Here is a 14,988-nt window from a genome sequence, read left to right as displayed (position 1 = left end):
CGGACCTATATTTCAAAAGGTAAGCGAATTGAATCCATTATCTCGAAAGGTTAGCGAATTTAAACTCGAAATTTCTCATTTCCATAAAACCCATCGGTCTCTCTCTCTCCTTTCCAAATCACATTCCCAAATCTGCAAAAATTGGAGAAACCCAAATCGCAGAGGAAACGGCGGCGCTTACTTCATCCTCGTCCTCGCGACCTCTCCGGCGAATCGCCGTCGCCAGCTCCACCGGAATTCTACCAGTGCCGGCTACCTCTGTGCCCTCTCCCCCTCTGTTTTCTCCAATTTAATTTTCCCCCAAAAGGAGAAATCCCTAAATCGAAGAAGAGAGCAGCGCCTACTCTCAATTCTCTTCACCTTTCCCGTCGTGACACGTATCACCACCGCCGCTCCTTCCCTCGCGACGAAGGGTCCTCGCCGGCGTGCTGGCTCTCGCGCCAACCTCTACTTCGCGCCGCGAGCAGCAGCTCTTCCCGCCGCTTCTCTCGCCGTTCGCCGCTGCCTCCTTCACGAGGCAGCCTTGTCACTAATCGGTGGCTCATGCCTATTCAGCGCTGCCGCCGGCGCTTCGCGCTCGCTCTCCTTACTCCGGCGAAGTCAGCAGTGTCGCCTCCTTCTCCCTTTCTCAGCCGCGGCCTGCAGCTGCCCCGTGGGAGCTTCCGGAGTTCCGCCGTCGCCGGACAAACCTTCGAAGCTAAGTCTCTTCCCCTAACCCCATTCTTCCGTGGATTTTGGAGTTCTCGATTGATTATTGATTCGAAACTTGGGTGTTTTTAATCACTGGGATGAGCTTAATATTTGTATTTGGTCATTGGGATTTGATGCAAAAGATCAACTAAGTATGAAGCTTAGGCAGTAGCTAAGCGGCAAAATTCCATGAAAGTACCTCATGGGAGCTCTTATCCGCCATTTGTACCCGCAAAAAAAATATTTCCAATGAAGGGAAAGACGCGAGCGCCTCTCGCGTGTTTAAATGAAACACGCGTCTCTCTCTCGCGTGTATAAACAAACAAACACCATCACCGTCTCGCGTCTTTTGAGAAACACGCACGAGTCTCATGCGTGTTTGCCTTTGATACAGATCCGGTTGGCACTGCTTCTATTAATCATAGAATTGAGTATTTATCTTTTATTTTATGTACCTTAGTTTATTTCCTATCTCAGTTTTCTTCATTGTTATTTTGTCAATTGCGCAATATGCTCTGTATGCTGATATATTAGTGAATGCTTATGGTATGCCCGCCTATCACTCCATATCATTATATGTCTTTTATTGTCAAGGTTAATCGTCAAATAATGCATGGCATTTTGAGTTGTAAGAATTAAGACCCTTAATTTTCTCAGTGAGAGTGGTTCGCGAGGTGGGAGTAAGACAGAAACAGTGCCGACCGGATCTGTATCAAAGGCAAACACGCATGAGACTCATGCGTGTTTCTCAAAAGACGCGAGACGGTGATGCGTGTTTGTTTGTTTATATACGCGAGAGAGAGAGACGCGTGTTTCATTTAAACACGCGAGAGGCGCTCGCGTCTTTCCCTTCATTGGAAATATTTTTTTTACGGGTACAAATGGCGGATAAGAGCTCCCATGAGGTATTTTCATGGAATTTCGCCGTAGCTAAGCCAAGGTTCTTTGGGCAGTCAAAAGCTCCTATGATTGATTCTAAGTTCTTGCTTAAACATGAGATCTATCATGATGTAGTGTGTATTTGGGCATTACCTTGATTGGGATTCCCAAAAATACATTCTGCCACGTCATACGGACTTCCCACTGCACTGCCACATCATAAGGACTTCCCATTGCACAGTGGCGGACATCCCCAAGGACTTCCCACAATTAAAAAAATTTAATGCAAATAACAGGAATTCCGCGCGGACGTCTGTGGGAGTCAACGCAATGCGGACATCCGCATGCCCGTCGCGATGGAATTCTGCGGAACTGCGGTGTCCTCGGAAAAATTCCGTATCCGTGCATACCATGCACAATGGCGGACGTCCGCCGCGGAATTCTGTCACGCCGGTCGGAATTCCGCCGGGACGGACGCCATTACTGATGCTCTAAGCTTGCCGTCACTTCGGCTCCTTTCACCACCCCTCCTTGCTCCTTTGCCCCGAGCTTGCCACGCTCCTTGTGAAAATTTGATGTTCGAATATTGGGGAGGAAAGGTTGGTGGAAGGCAGTTTATATAGTGCCCTCTCTTTTGACAGTTTGTGACTGAAATCTTGGGGACAAAGTCTCCTATTTTTGGCTGCCAGCTTGCTCCCTTTTGAGCCCCTTTTGAGCTTTGTGAAATGCTCATCATATGGTGTATATTTTGGCATTCCAAAATTGTTGTACCGAATGATGTAAGTAAGCAACATAGTGTAGTCTCTTTCACTTTACTCTCCCAAAAGATATGTAAAATTCTTTTCACAAAGTATTGCACTAATTTATTCTCTTTTCCTTTGCATGAATAATTCCTTATTCTCTAAGATCGAGCACTTATAATTTCAAAAGTCGGGATTACAACGGAAATCCAACAATCACACGTCCTCTAAACGAAAATTAGTTAGGCTAATAAATCTGATTTATCTTGGAAAAAAAAATGAAATTTCGGGGCGTCACAGCTTTAGTGTTGGTTTTGTGACTAGCAATAAAATGTTAGCTGCCTCAGCGAATTGTAAAATTGTACATATTTTACGTTAATCAATTGAGCAATAATTGAATTTTGTTGATCATAATTGTGTATACTTTAACTTAACTCGATTCTTTTTTGGCCCAAAATCCAAATATGGAAAGCCGACAGCCAGTGTCGTAAATTACAAGCATTATGATTCAAATAACTGTTTCTGCTTACACACCCCCAAACCAAATACTCAATTTAAATAGGTAAATAACTTAGATTAATCAAACGGGGTTAAATTCATATTCTTTACAAAGAAATTAGATTAATAAGAAAATGCATTAATCAAGAAATTACGCGTATAATTTACATCGCTAATCAAATGAACTATTATCAGTGTAATGCGTGCGTATGTGAAGTGCGATTGAATTTATTCTTGATGGTTTGTAATAATTTTCACACCTCCCAAATAATTATGCATGTGTGGTGAATACGAATATTATATGCGCAATAATAATAAAAGAAATTCGGCAATGAAAATTAATATCGGTCGTTGAATTTTATAAATAAATAGTTTGTCACTAGAAATGGGAGCCATCAGCCATCTGTGTCAACATATAGAAGTGTGGATTAGGAATTCCACATTCAACCTCCACATAATTAATTCCGTGCCTATAACTCAATGTGATTAAAGACAGCCTTGTGGACGGTCACGATTCGTTTATTTTACTTTATGATGATCCAAATATTGTTTTTTTCTTAGTAAATTTCAATCGAGTTGTGATGAAGCAGTAATCGTGAACTCTTATTACTATTAGAGAATGAACTTAACTTAATTTAATTTAGGGAGAATTGTAATGCTAAAGTTAGTCAATTTTAGTTTATCATACAACTTTAATAATCATTTGAAAAAGTATGACGTTCCGATTCATGGTATAGGATCTTTCTGTACTTAAAATGACATTTTTTTTTCTAAAATAGAAATATTAACTTATAAAATAATAATATTATATAAAATCTTGAAAAGTATCTACCAATGCCCACTAATGCCACTCGACCAAAGCATCTACTAATTAACACCACAAGTATTTCTATTTACGTATTAGTTTATCGAATTGAGTATATATCAACTAAGTATATACTTGAAAAGTAGTAAGTAGTAAGGTCACTAAACCGACATTAGAGCATCCACTACGCTGTCTACATACCGTCCCTTAAACTATTATTTGAGGGTCCCACTGTACTTTTTTACTCCATCCCTTAACTAAGGGACGGAACCTGCAACCCTCCATCCCTTAACCGTCCCTTAAACCGTCCCTTAAATTACTATTCATTCAATTTCATTTTTTATTTATATTTCCAACACAATTCCCTTAGTTAAGGGATGGAGCGTTGCAGGTTTCGTCCAACACAATTTCATTTTTTATTTATATTTCCAACACAATTCAATTAAAACAAACACACTTCATTAAAATTAAAATAACATTACATCATAAAATAAAAATACAACTTAAAATTAAAAAAATATATAATTAAAATTTTAAAAAAATAAAAATTACATAATTTAAAATACAATTTTATATGGACATCCTTGAATGTTTTATATTTCACTTTCGATGTAGGACAAAATCATTCTTGGATGTCTCTATAAAAGAGAAACAACCAAGAATGATTTTATCTCACATCGAAAGTGGAACATAAAACATTCAAGGTTGTCTCTATAAAAGAGAAGCAACCAAGAATGACTTTGTCTCACATTGAAAGTGAAACATAAAACATTCAAGGTTGTCTCTAAAAGAGAGAAGCAACCAAGAATGACTTTGTCCCACATCGAAAGTGAAACATAAAACATTCAAGGTTGTCTCTATAAAAGAGAAGCAACCAAGAATGACTTTGTCCCACATCGAAAGTGAAACGTAAAACATTCAAGGTTGTTTTTATAAAAGAGAAGAAACCAAGAATGACATTGTCCCACATCAAAAGTGGAACTTAAAACATTCAAGGTTGTCTCTATAAAAGAGAAGCAACCATGAATGACTTTGTCCCACATCGAAAGTGGAACATAAAACATTCAAGGTTGTCTCTATAAAAGAGAAGCAACCAAGAATGACTTTGTCCTACATCGAAAGTGGAACATAAAACATTCAAGGTTGTCTCTATAAAAGAGAAGCAACCAAGAATGACTATGTCCCACATTGAAAGTGGAACATAAAACATTCAAGGTTGTCTCTATAAAAGAGAAGCAGCCAAGAATGAGTTTCATAAATTCGCAAGCCAATCAAATATATGTGGGCTATTACGAATTTCTTGTATTTATTTATTTGTAAAAATTGTTTTTAAATATAAAAACAATTTTTATAAATAAAAAGTATTTTTTTAAATTTGATTATAAAAAAATGATTTATTGCGTCAGCATGACGACGCCCACTCGCGGGCCGGCGAATGGGCGTCACGCATGGCGCAGGGGCGTGCCACGTCGCCACGGCGCGTGGCGTGACAGCCCGTCCCGTGTCTCGCAGGCACGGGCCGCGGGACGGGATCGGGACAGGACATCGTGTCGCAACGCGTCGCGTGAGCGTTCCGTCCCTCCGCGACGGAACGCGGAACAGTGGCGCGCCGCGTAGTGGATGCCCTTATAACGACAGGAGAAAAATTAAAGTTTTAAAAACGCTTACTCTTTTACCTTTACATGTTGGCCTTTCTCATTATTGCAATCAACATAGCTATATGCTTAGAGCATCCACAACGGCGGCGAGCGCACCGACCAGCGCCACATAGCTATATGCTTAGAGCATCCACAATGGCGGCGAGCGGACCGGCTAGCCGATCCCCGGCGCCAGCCGGTCCGCTCGCCGAACCATTGTAACCGACTAGCTGAATTTCGGTGAAAAAATCGGTGAGCGCACGCCGATTTCTGAGCGCTAGCTGATGCGCTCGCCGATCCGCTGGCCGCCATTGCAGGCTCCGGATCGGCGAGCGGTTTTTTTTATTAATTTTCGAAACACTATATATACGCGATTTGCACGTCATTTTCATTTGCACTGCTTGTTTTAACGAGTATTCTCTCTATCTTAATTTCTGTACAAGAGCAACAACGCAAAATGGATAACAACAACGAAGGTACTCCAGTGACGAGCGAGTCTCAAACTCCCTCGGTACCCATGGGAGGTGGATGAGGTCCGATGCCTGGGTACGACAACATGTACCCGTGGCAGCAGATGATGCCCGGGATGGCAGCAGATGATGCCCGGGATGAGGTCCGATGCGCGTGGCGTGACAGCCCGTCCCGTGTCTCGCAGGCACGGGCCGCGGGACGGGATCGGGACAGGACAGCGTGTCGCAACGCGTCGCGTGAGCGTCGCGTGAGCGTTCCGTCCCTCCGCGACGGAACGCGGAACAGTGGCGCGCCGCGTAGTGGATGCCCTTATAACGACAGGAGAAAAATTAAAGTTTTAAAAACGCTTACTCTTTTACCTTTACATGTTGGCCTTTCTCATTATTGCAATCAACATAGCTATATGCTTAGAGCATCCACAACGGCGGCGAGCGCACCGACCAGCGCCACATAGCTATATGCTTAGAGCATCCACAATGGCGGCGAGCGGACCGGCTAGCCGATCCCCGGCGCCAGCCGGTCCGCTCGCCGAACCATTGTAACCGACTAGCTGAATTTCGGCGAAAAAATCGGTGAGCGCACGCCGATTTCTGAGCGCTAGCTGATGCGCTCGCCGATCCGCTGGCCGCCATTGCAGGCTCCGGATCGGCGAGCGGTTTTTTTTATTAATTTTCGAAACACTATATATACGCGATTTGCACGTCATTTTCATTTGCACCGCTTGTTTTAACGAGTATTCTCTCTTTCTTAATTTCTATACAAGAGCAACAACGCAAAATGGATAACAACAACGAAGGTACTCCAGTGACGAGCGAGTCTCAAACTCCCTCGGTACCCATGGGAGGTGGATGAGGTCCGATGCCTGGGTACGACAACATGTACCCGTGGCAACAGATGATGCCCGGGATGGCAGCCGGGGTTAGTATGCCGGGATGGCAGGGAGTAACGGGAATGCATCTCGGTATGCAGATGATGTCGGGGTGGGCACCTGGGATGCAGATGATGCCGGGGAGGGGGGTACCGGCTATGCAGCCCGTGCTGCAGGGGACGCCGAGGGAGGACAACGTCTATCGACCCAGTTTTGATTTTTTGACTGCTTCTTCGCACACATCGAACCATTGGAGACGCAGTTCACACAATTTAAGACTTTCTCCTTAGATGAGTTGGGGTTTGATCTTCTCGAGGTTCTGGAAACTCCCGTTCAAACAGGGGGAGTAGGACGGGGTCGGGGCGGCCCAAAGAAGAAGGGCAAAGGGAAGGGCAAAAGGGTCGGCGAGTCATCGCAGCCGGTTGATGACGATAGCCAGGTACGGATGAAGTGGACGGATGCGGAGAACGTCGCGCTGTCCAAGGCGTGGGTGAGTATTTGCGATGATCCCCTCACTTCGAACAATCAGAGGATCGTCAACTTGTGGGCCAAAATAGCAGCAGCCTACAAGGCATTTTGCCCGGAGGGGAGGCCACGCAACGGGGAGGAGTGCCGGAAGACGTGGGACCGAATCTGGGCTAGGGTCTCCCGATTTTCGGGCTTGTACGCCAAGGCCCTCCGCATGCAGAGCAGTGGCCAAATTGACGAGGACTACAGGAGGATAGCGGAGAAAGCCTTCCCCGTGCCCGGGCTCTATAAGGAGTTCACCTACTGGAACTGCTATGAGGTGCTGACAGACTCCGAAAAGTTCCGGGCAGGTGTCGACGCTGGCTGGTGACTCAACTTTATTTTACCCAAATAATACCCGCAAGTGTACGGGGTTATCGTAGCAAATAGCAAGCAAGAGTATATCGTATCCCACAGAGACAATTAAGTGTAAACCTAAGTACCACGAACAAACTTCAACTACTATCCAGACAATCAGGAATTTTGGTTTTGAAACTAACAACTAGTGAAAACATGTAAATGCAAAGATTAAAATAGAACACTTAAACAAGAAAGCAAGGAAGCAAGTTGTGCAAGATGATGGAGAAATATGCAGAATTCAAGGATCCGATGCACAACTCATAGCCTAACCCAATTAAAACCAATTTACCATTTAAAGTCTCTAGAATTGTTAAATCAATCACAAAGGTGGATTAAACCCCCTCCCGAGGTGAGAAATCTGTAGATTAGGTGTAATAAGTGAAGTCCCCTTCTAAATCTTAGACCTAACTCCCAAAGGTTTGATTAGATTAAAGATCCCACTCATAATCTCAACTCTCCCGAGTTTTATTGAATTAAGGTGTGAATTATTCTTCTTTCAAGATTAATTAATTCATCTCCCGATTACTCTAAGAAATCCTAACACTCCCAATTGGTGATCAAGCAATTGATAGGAAAAAGCACAAGAATAATTCAAACAATTACAAGAGCAAGATAAAAACGAACTTAATTGGATTAAAACTATGAATCAATGCATCTTCACCAAGAATTCCACATAAAGGGTTTAGTTACTCATGTTCATGGCGGAAATCAGACAAAAACTAAGAAAAACAAGAGAAACCATGATACGAATTACAATTGGCGGAGGAATCGAAGCTTGAATCTTCAATCTTCTTCCAAGAGTTCTCCAGAGAGAAGGAACGTGTGTTTTGCGGCTGGTAGAGAATGCTTTTTCGTTGCCCTAGCTTCTCTCTCTTCTTTTTCCCTTTAGAAAAATCGCGTCTGGGCTAAAAAAACGTCAGTCAGACGGACCCGGCCGGGTGGAATTATTGCACATAAAATTCATCCGGTCGGGTAGAAGTCTCTGGACTCTTTATGAACAAAATTGTCCACCCGGCCGGATGGAATTATTGCACATAAAATTCACCCGGCCGGGTAGCTCCTGGCAGTCCGCGCAACTTTCGTAGATCGGCCGTATCTCTCTCATCCGAACTCCGATTGGGGCGTGTGAGGTACCCACGCGAAGCTCTTTCGATGATGAAGACAATGGTACTCTCAAAATAGGATTTGGACCCATATTGATAGGCAGATTAATGTTTGAAGCAGACCCCAGTCAATGCTTGGCTCATTTTGACTCTTTTTTACCTATTTTAACTTCAAACACTGGATAAACTCATCAAAGCACCTTTATAGTGAAATATGGACGTAAACTCAAGTAATATGCATTTAAACACCAATTATCATCATGTTTAACGCCCAATAAAACAGTTAAAATACGAGTTTGTCAGCTGGCTGAAGAAGCAGCGACTGAACTATACCGTTGATTACAGCGGCAGCAGCGGCGGTTCCCACGACCTCCCTGAGGGTGCTCAGGAGCTCCCGAACTCTCCCGGCTGGTGAAAAGTGGGCGCAACGGGAATCGAGGGGGGTCACCGGGGGTCCCAAGAGGTCCAGTCGGTATCCCCCCTGTTGGCCAGTCGACAGCCGATCTCGCCTTCTTCGCGTGTCAACAAACGCGGGCTCAGATGGCCAAGACCTTAGCCGATTGGAAGACGACAACTGACCCCGAGGAGAAGAGTTTTCTTCACGCAATGCTCGTGAGCATGCGAGCCGATTTGAATGCCGCCGCGGCACGGTTGGGGGGCGGAGGCGACGAGGAGTGAGACGGAGGCGGGTTTTTTTTTTAATTAATGTAATTTTTTTAAATTAATGTAATTTTTTAAAATTAATGTACCTTTTAATTTTAATAATATAATTGAATTTTCCCGTATCTGTGTCGTAAATTTAATTCTGTATTTTGTGTGATTGTTAATTATTTGTTTTATATAATTTTGAGTGATTTAGCTAGGCTATTGCTGGGCTATTTGCTTGTTTTGATGATGTGGCAGGAGGATTTTTAGTGCTGATGATATGGCATGAGGAGTTTGTGGTTAGGTTATGGCTGAGCTATTCTTATTGTGGATGCTATTATGAATGGATAAATAAATTAGCATGTATGTATGTATACCAGTAATACTGCGTAATTTTTACATACATGTGTGCGCTTCCGCACTTATATCTATGCATGTATATAGAATTATAGGCGTCGTACTTAAATATTTTGTAAATGATTAACATTTGAACAGGGTACAATTTTGATCTAGTTAATTTATACATTAACAATAAAACCAACAATTAACAGATTACAGGATGCTTTTGTGGCTCGATGCCATGTTTGAATGCGTCACTTACCTCCTTAAAAGGCCTCATAAGAAGCGTTATCTGTTTGGGATGAAACTTCGTCATTTGCTTTATGTTCCGTGCATTTGTAATAAAAGGCCCAATTTTTGCGTTAATTACAAGAAAAATAGAGATTAAATCAAAACAATTTGGCCATATCTGTGTCTGATAATATACTGTACATAATTATTTGGCAGGGGAACTTTATAAACCCCTGCACATATTCCGCAGCAAAATGCTCAAAAAGGATCGGTCTCCCTATAATGGGGAGGGTTTCTAATATCTAGTTTAGAGGGTTGATTTATTTGACATTTGATGTATAACTAACAAGAAAATTATGACTAAAATTTTTACTCGGATAATATACCATTCCATTCCATTCCATTCCAAATAGCAAATTTGATTTCGATACATTGGCTGTGATGTGACCATATAGAAAGAAGATCAGTTGGAAGATAAAATGTCAATAACAAGCATCAAGAGATGCGACTGTGAAAGGAAATAATTAATTTGAATAAAATAGAAAAAAACACAATCAACCTAAATCAAATTCTATACATTGACATGTGTAAATTAGCTACGATCAATAATGCCTTTTAATTTGCGTCTCTACAGTGATGAACAACAAAAGAATTCAAAATTGTGAAAATATAAGACTAAATTTAGTGGCCGACTCCGGGGCTGGGGACGGAGCCCAGAATCCGATTGAGGGCGGCGAGGTGGCGGGCGATGAGGTTACGGTCAAAGGTGGTGGCGTGGCTTCGCTTGCTGGGAGTGGACGCCGGCACGTTCCCCTTGGGAAGCGACGCCAGATACAAGCTGCCGTTATTGCTATTTTCCACCTTCATCAATAGCTTTCTTCCCTCAGCAGACGACACTACTAAGATGCAAAATATCAGCATGCCCATCACAAATGCTACGCCTTTTGCACCCATTTTTTATCTGACAATTATATATGACAACAAACTTTTCTTTTCGATAGAGAAAGAAAGAGATATAGAAAGAATTTTAGTGGAGTTTGTAGAGATTGGAGGATGTATGTATAGATTATTGAATGGCAATGGATTATTATATAGAGAGAGTTGGAACAAAAGGGAGAGTGGGGCACAAGGGGTTTGGCCAAGTCAAATTTGATCAAGTTTTGCATATTTTATCAAAATTAATAGTGAGCCTTTGAACTAGAGTACTGGTTTTCTTTTCATACTAGTACTAGTACTAGTAATAATTAAACCGGCACATAAATAAATAGTGTAATATTATTGTACGTGTACGTTTAATGCGTGTTGGGGTAATATATGAGTAGATATTAGTTTTTAAAAATATTAATAATGTACTATGTTGGATACAAATTGGAAGGGTACGTCATATAATAGGAAAATTCAAAGGTGTGAATGTTGGTAGAATAAAAAATGGAATTTGCGTTAGAGGTCAAATAAAAGGTGGGATTTGTGTTGAATGAAGGCCGCGTGGAAGCTTGAATTAGGTGGGGTGGGGTGGGGTGGGGTGGGGTGGGGGATAAGCCGCCGGCCAACGTTTTCTTGGTGATTTCGTGCATTTATGGACTATGGTATGTATCACCGTCAAACACAAACACTCCACTTCTCTGCTGCTTCCACTTCCCACACATCAATTTTATTGCAATTCTATTTTTGTCTAAATAGTTAGGCTAGTTTGGTAGACGAAATTAAATTAATATATTTACTACTACTCCCTACGTCCACAAAAAATAGTTCTATTTATGGATATATATAGTATAAGTTTTAATGAGAAAATGGTAAAATAAGAGAAAGGAGAAGAAATAAGTAAAATATGAGAAATGGGATAAAAAATAGGAATAGTAAAGTATGAGAAAGGGGATTTCTATTTTAAGAAATTGGACAATTTTTTGTGGACCCAAAATGGTAAAATGGATGAAGAGAGTACTATAAAAATAAAAAATATATTTTTATATACTGACGTGAGAGAAAAAAAAATTAGAAAAGAAAATGTGACGTATTTTATCTCATAGTTTTAATAAAATTTCATTTAATGAATAAAAGTAGCATATATTAATAAATAAATTATACTCATCAAGAAATTAAATAAATAAATAAATAATTTGTAGTGTTCATCTGTCACACTCACACTTCCGCTGGCCGGCCCTCGTTTTTTTTGTAAAATTCAATTCTTCGTCACAAGTTGAAATAACAAATTATATTATAACTTAATTACTTTAGTTTCTTAATCATTTTCCCATTAATTGTAGATTAATAATTATAATTTCGAACTTTTCATCACGTATCAAAATTAAAGACTTTTTTGTTTGAAAAATCGACCTCTAGCTGTCGACCATAATATATAGCAACCGATGAAATATGTAAAAAGAAAAGGGCTTTCTTTGTTGGTGGGATCGGATATGTCCAAATGTTACCGTCAACAATACCTTTTCGATCGATTCTTATCGCCATGAAACCAAAAAAAAGATATCAATCTGCCAAATATTTTTATTTTATGACTGCCAATCAACGTATTCGATCGACACGCTTTTATAGGTTAGAAACTTGTCTTCAGTTGACAGATCTGTATATATGCTTCACACATTATTTTTGTTTCTTAGTAGCTATTTTTTAAAATTCTATTGATATATCATATATGTCGTTTACATTATTATTAAATACTCAATAATCAATACAAAATAAATACTATAGAAAATTAATTTTAGCTGTAAAATTAAATTAATCTCCATACTGGTCTAAACCCACATCTTTTATGTTGCATTTAAATAAAAAGAAAGTAAACTAAAGCATTTTTAAAAGTTGGGACGTATAAAAATTTCCGTTGACTTGACAAAAAAATAATTTAGGCGCCATATATAGTATATTGCTGTATAAATTAATGTATTTCCATGTGCATGCATCTTGGATCTTTGTTTTAATTATTCTTCATGTCAACCATATTTTTTTTAATTATTTATATCGTGTCATAATGATGAGTATTATGCACTGCTTAAGTATTAATTAGATGTCAACTCGGAAGAAGTCATCTCCTAAATCTTTTATTTTATTTTGATTTCTTAATTCTTTTCTGCAGGCAAGATTTTGATGATTTGTTTACTAATCATTGGACCTTTAACTAACTACCTAGTTTAGCTTATGAATTATGGAGTATTATGTGATGGATCATTTGTGCTACTATAATCGGGTCATCAACTAACACATTAGCTTTAATAAAATATTAAAGATATGACTCTTTTTTTTATTAAATACCGTTATGATGTGTTAGTTGATGCGTTAGAAAATGTGTAGTTATGAATGAAAATGAAGAAAAGAAAAATACTCTAAATTATGCATGGCTCGTTTTGTTTTCTATTGGAGATGAAACCCGTGATCTATCACATTTATGTTTTTAAGAATTCCAAATTCTTAGATTAAGTTTTTAATAGAGACTAGTTATAAGATAATATAAATGAAGAAGATAATGAAACAAATGATAGGATATAATATTAATATGAAGGTGTATGTGGTAGTGTTATAGTAGTGAAATTATGAAGAAACTAGTGTTGAAAAATGTGTTGAAATTGTCGGTAAAGAGTGTGTACAAAGAGGTCATGGCCCATCACTTCTTGTTGGCACATAAGGTGTCTTCCTTGGACAAATTCCCCTTTTGATCGTTAATATTGTCTACGGCTTTATTGAGATATACCATATGTGATATTAATTTGAGGATTTATCTTATTAGTTAATTGATTAGGTTATTCTCGAATTTGATGAAAAGTAGGCACATGAATAATCACTATACATATAATTAATACAATGAATTTATCTAGGACGCAACTAAGTAAAAGTGATTATCGGTTACAAATATAATTTAAACTATAATGAATAGTAGGAGTATATACATATGAAAAAGGAGACAACGGTCAAAGTTGTTGATCCTGACTCCTGATTCCTGCACATATCACGATTCATGAGAGTTGGTTTACTACATACCACGTTGCTTTGAGAAATCGCCACTTCGATAAGATAATTAATTAACTGTATTCACTTACCAAATTATAAGTTTTAGTTTTTGCATGCATCATTTTGTAGTTTTCTTAGACCCCACTGAAATAAGATGGAATAAATCATAAAATAAAATAACTTGCTTCCCATGCCAAAGGTTTTTAAATTGGGTCTTGGGTTTGGGTTTGGAAACCCACTGGACCAAATTTTTGGCCCATTAACTACCAATTCACTTTGGATTATCCTATTGAGACTCCGCTTTAATCACCATAGCCGAATTTAATAAAAAATATTAAAAATTTAATATAACTGCTGGTTTACCCTAGTGGTTAAACTTTGATTTGTCATGCATCTTTTTAAAAAATAAAAAATTATGAAATTGTAATTTCTCAAATGTCTAACAAAGTACAAAAAAATTAAAATTAATGTGGCAAAATTAAAAAACAATATGGCAAGTAAAACGTTATCGTCTCGTTATCATACCTTCTTATAAACTATAGTATCTCAGCGATTTTATGTTTCGTATACACTATACACACATTATTCATATCTATATTCGTCTATTTCTGTGTGTAAGTTTTATGGTTGCGACATGCGAATATGCATTAATAGATAGTCTAATACCTGCAAAAATGGACAATACGGGGAATTCAATTGACTTATTAAGCCAATTAAGAATTACTTTTCATCGCAGCAAAAATGCGATTCTGGCCCCACTCTCCGGCCCGTTAAGAGAAGACCTTAACCCATCTATCAAGGCCTCACACTTGTGCCTGAGAGATGGAAGCAAGTATAAGACAGCAATGAGATTTGAACCCAGCTCATTGCTGCCCCTCCATTGCCAACTGCATTACGCCCATACGGGCATTACTTTTCAAATTATAAATCTTGATGGATTTTTTCTCATTTTGTAAAATTCTCATTTTTTCTATTTTGGTACGTAATCTCATTTTTTAATATTGGTTCGTCCATTAAAATTAGTCTATTTTTATTTTAGAGTCTAGGGCTACTTTTCCTACCATACCTGTTTTTTTCTCTTATTTTACTTTGTACTATAATGGAGTTACTAATCTCTTTTTTGTGGACTATTTTATTACTTGCATTAATCAACAAATCGCTTAATCTGAATCGGCGACTTGAGTTGTAATCGGAGATTACTGGATTAAAATTACCGCAGAGGAATCTCCCAAGATTAAGGCGTCTTTTCATGCAGAGT

The 14,988-nt window shown here is 39.3% G+C and overlaps 1 long non-coding RNA gene across 1 annotated transcript; it reads left to right on the top strand.

Moving 5' to 3' along the window:
• Positions 1 to 102: 102 nt before the first annotated feature.
• LOC121742011 lies at positions 103 to 2,452 on the top strand. The gene is made up of 2 exons (XR_006037953.1): positions 103 to 1,595; positions 1,705 to 2,452. It is a non-coding gene; the product is annotated as an uncharacterized LOC121742011 (long non-coding RNA).
• Positions 2,453 to 14,988: the final 12,536 nt, after the last annotated feature.

The sequence above is a fragment of the Salvia splendens genome, chromosome 7 (assembly GCF_004379255.2).
Source record: "Salvia splendens isolate huo1 chromosome 7, SspV2, whole genome shotgun sequence".
NCBI lineage: Eukaryota > Viridiplantae > Streptophyta > Magnoliopsida > Lamiales > Lamiaceae > Salvia > Salvia splendens.
This window is presented reverse-complemented; position numbering and strand designations above follow the sequence as displayed.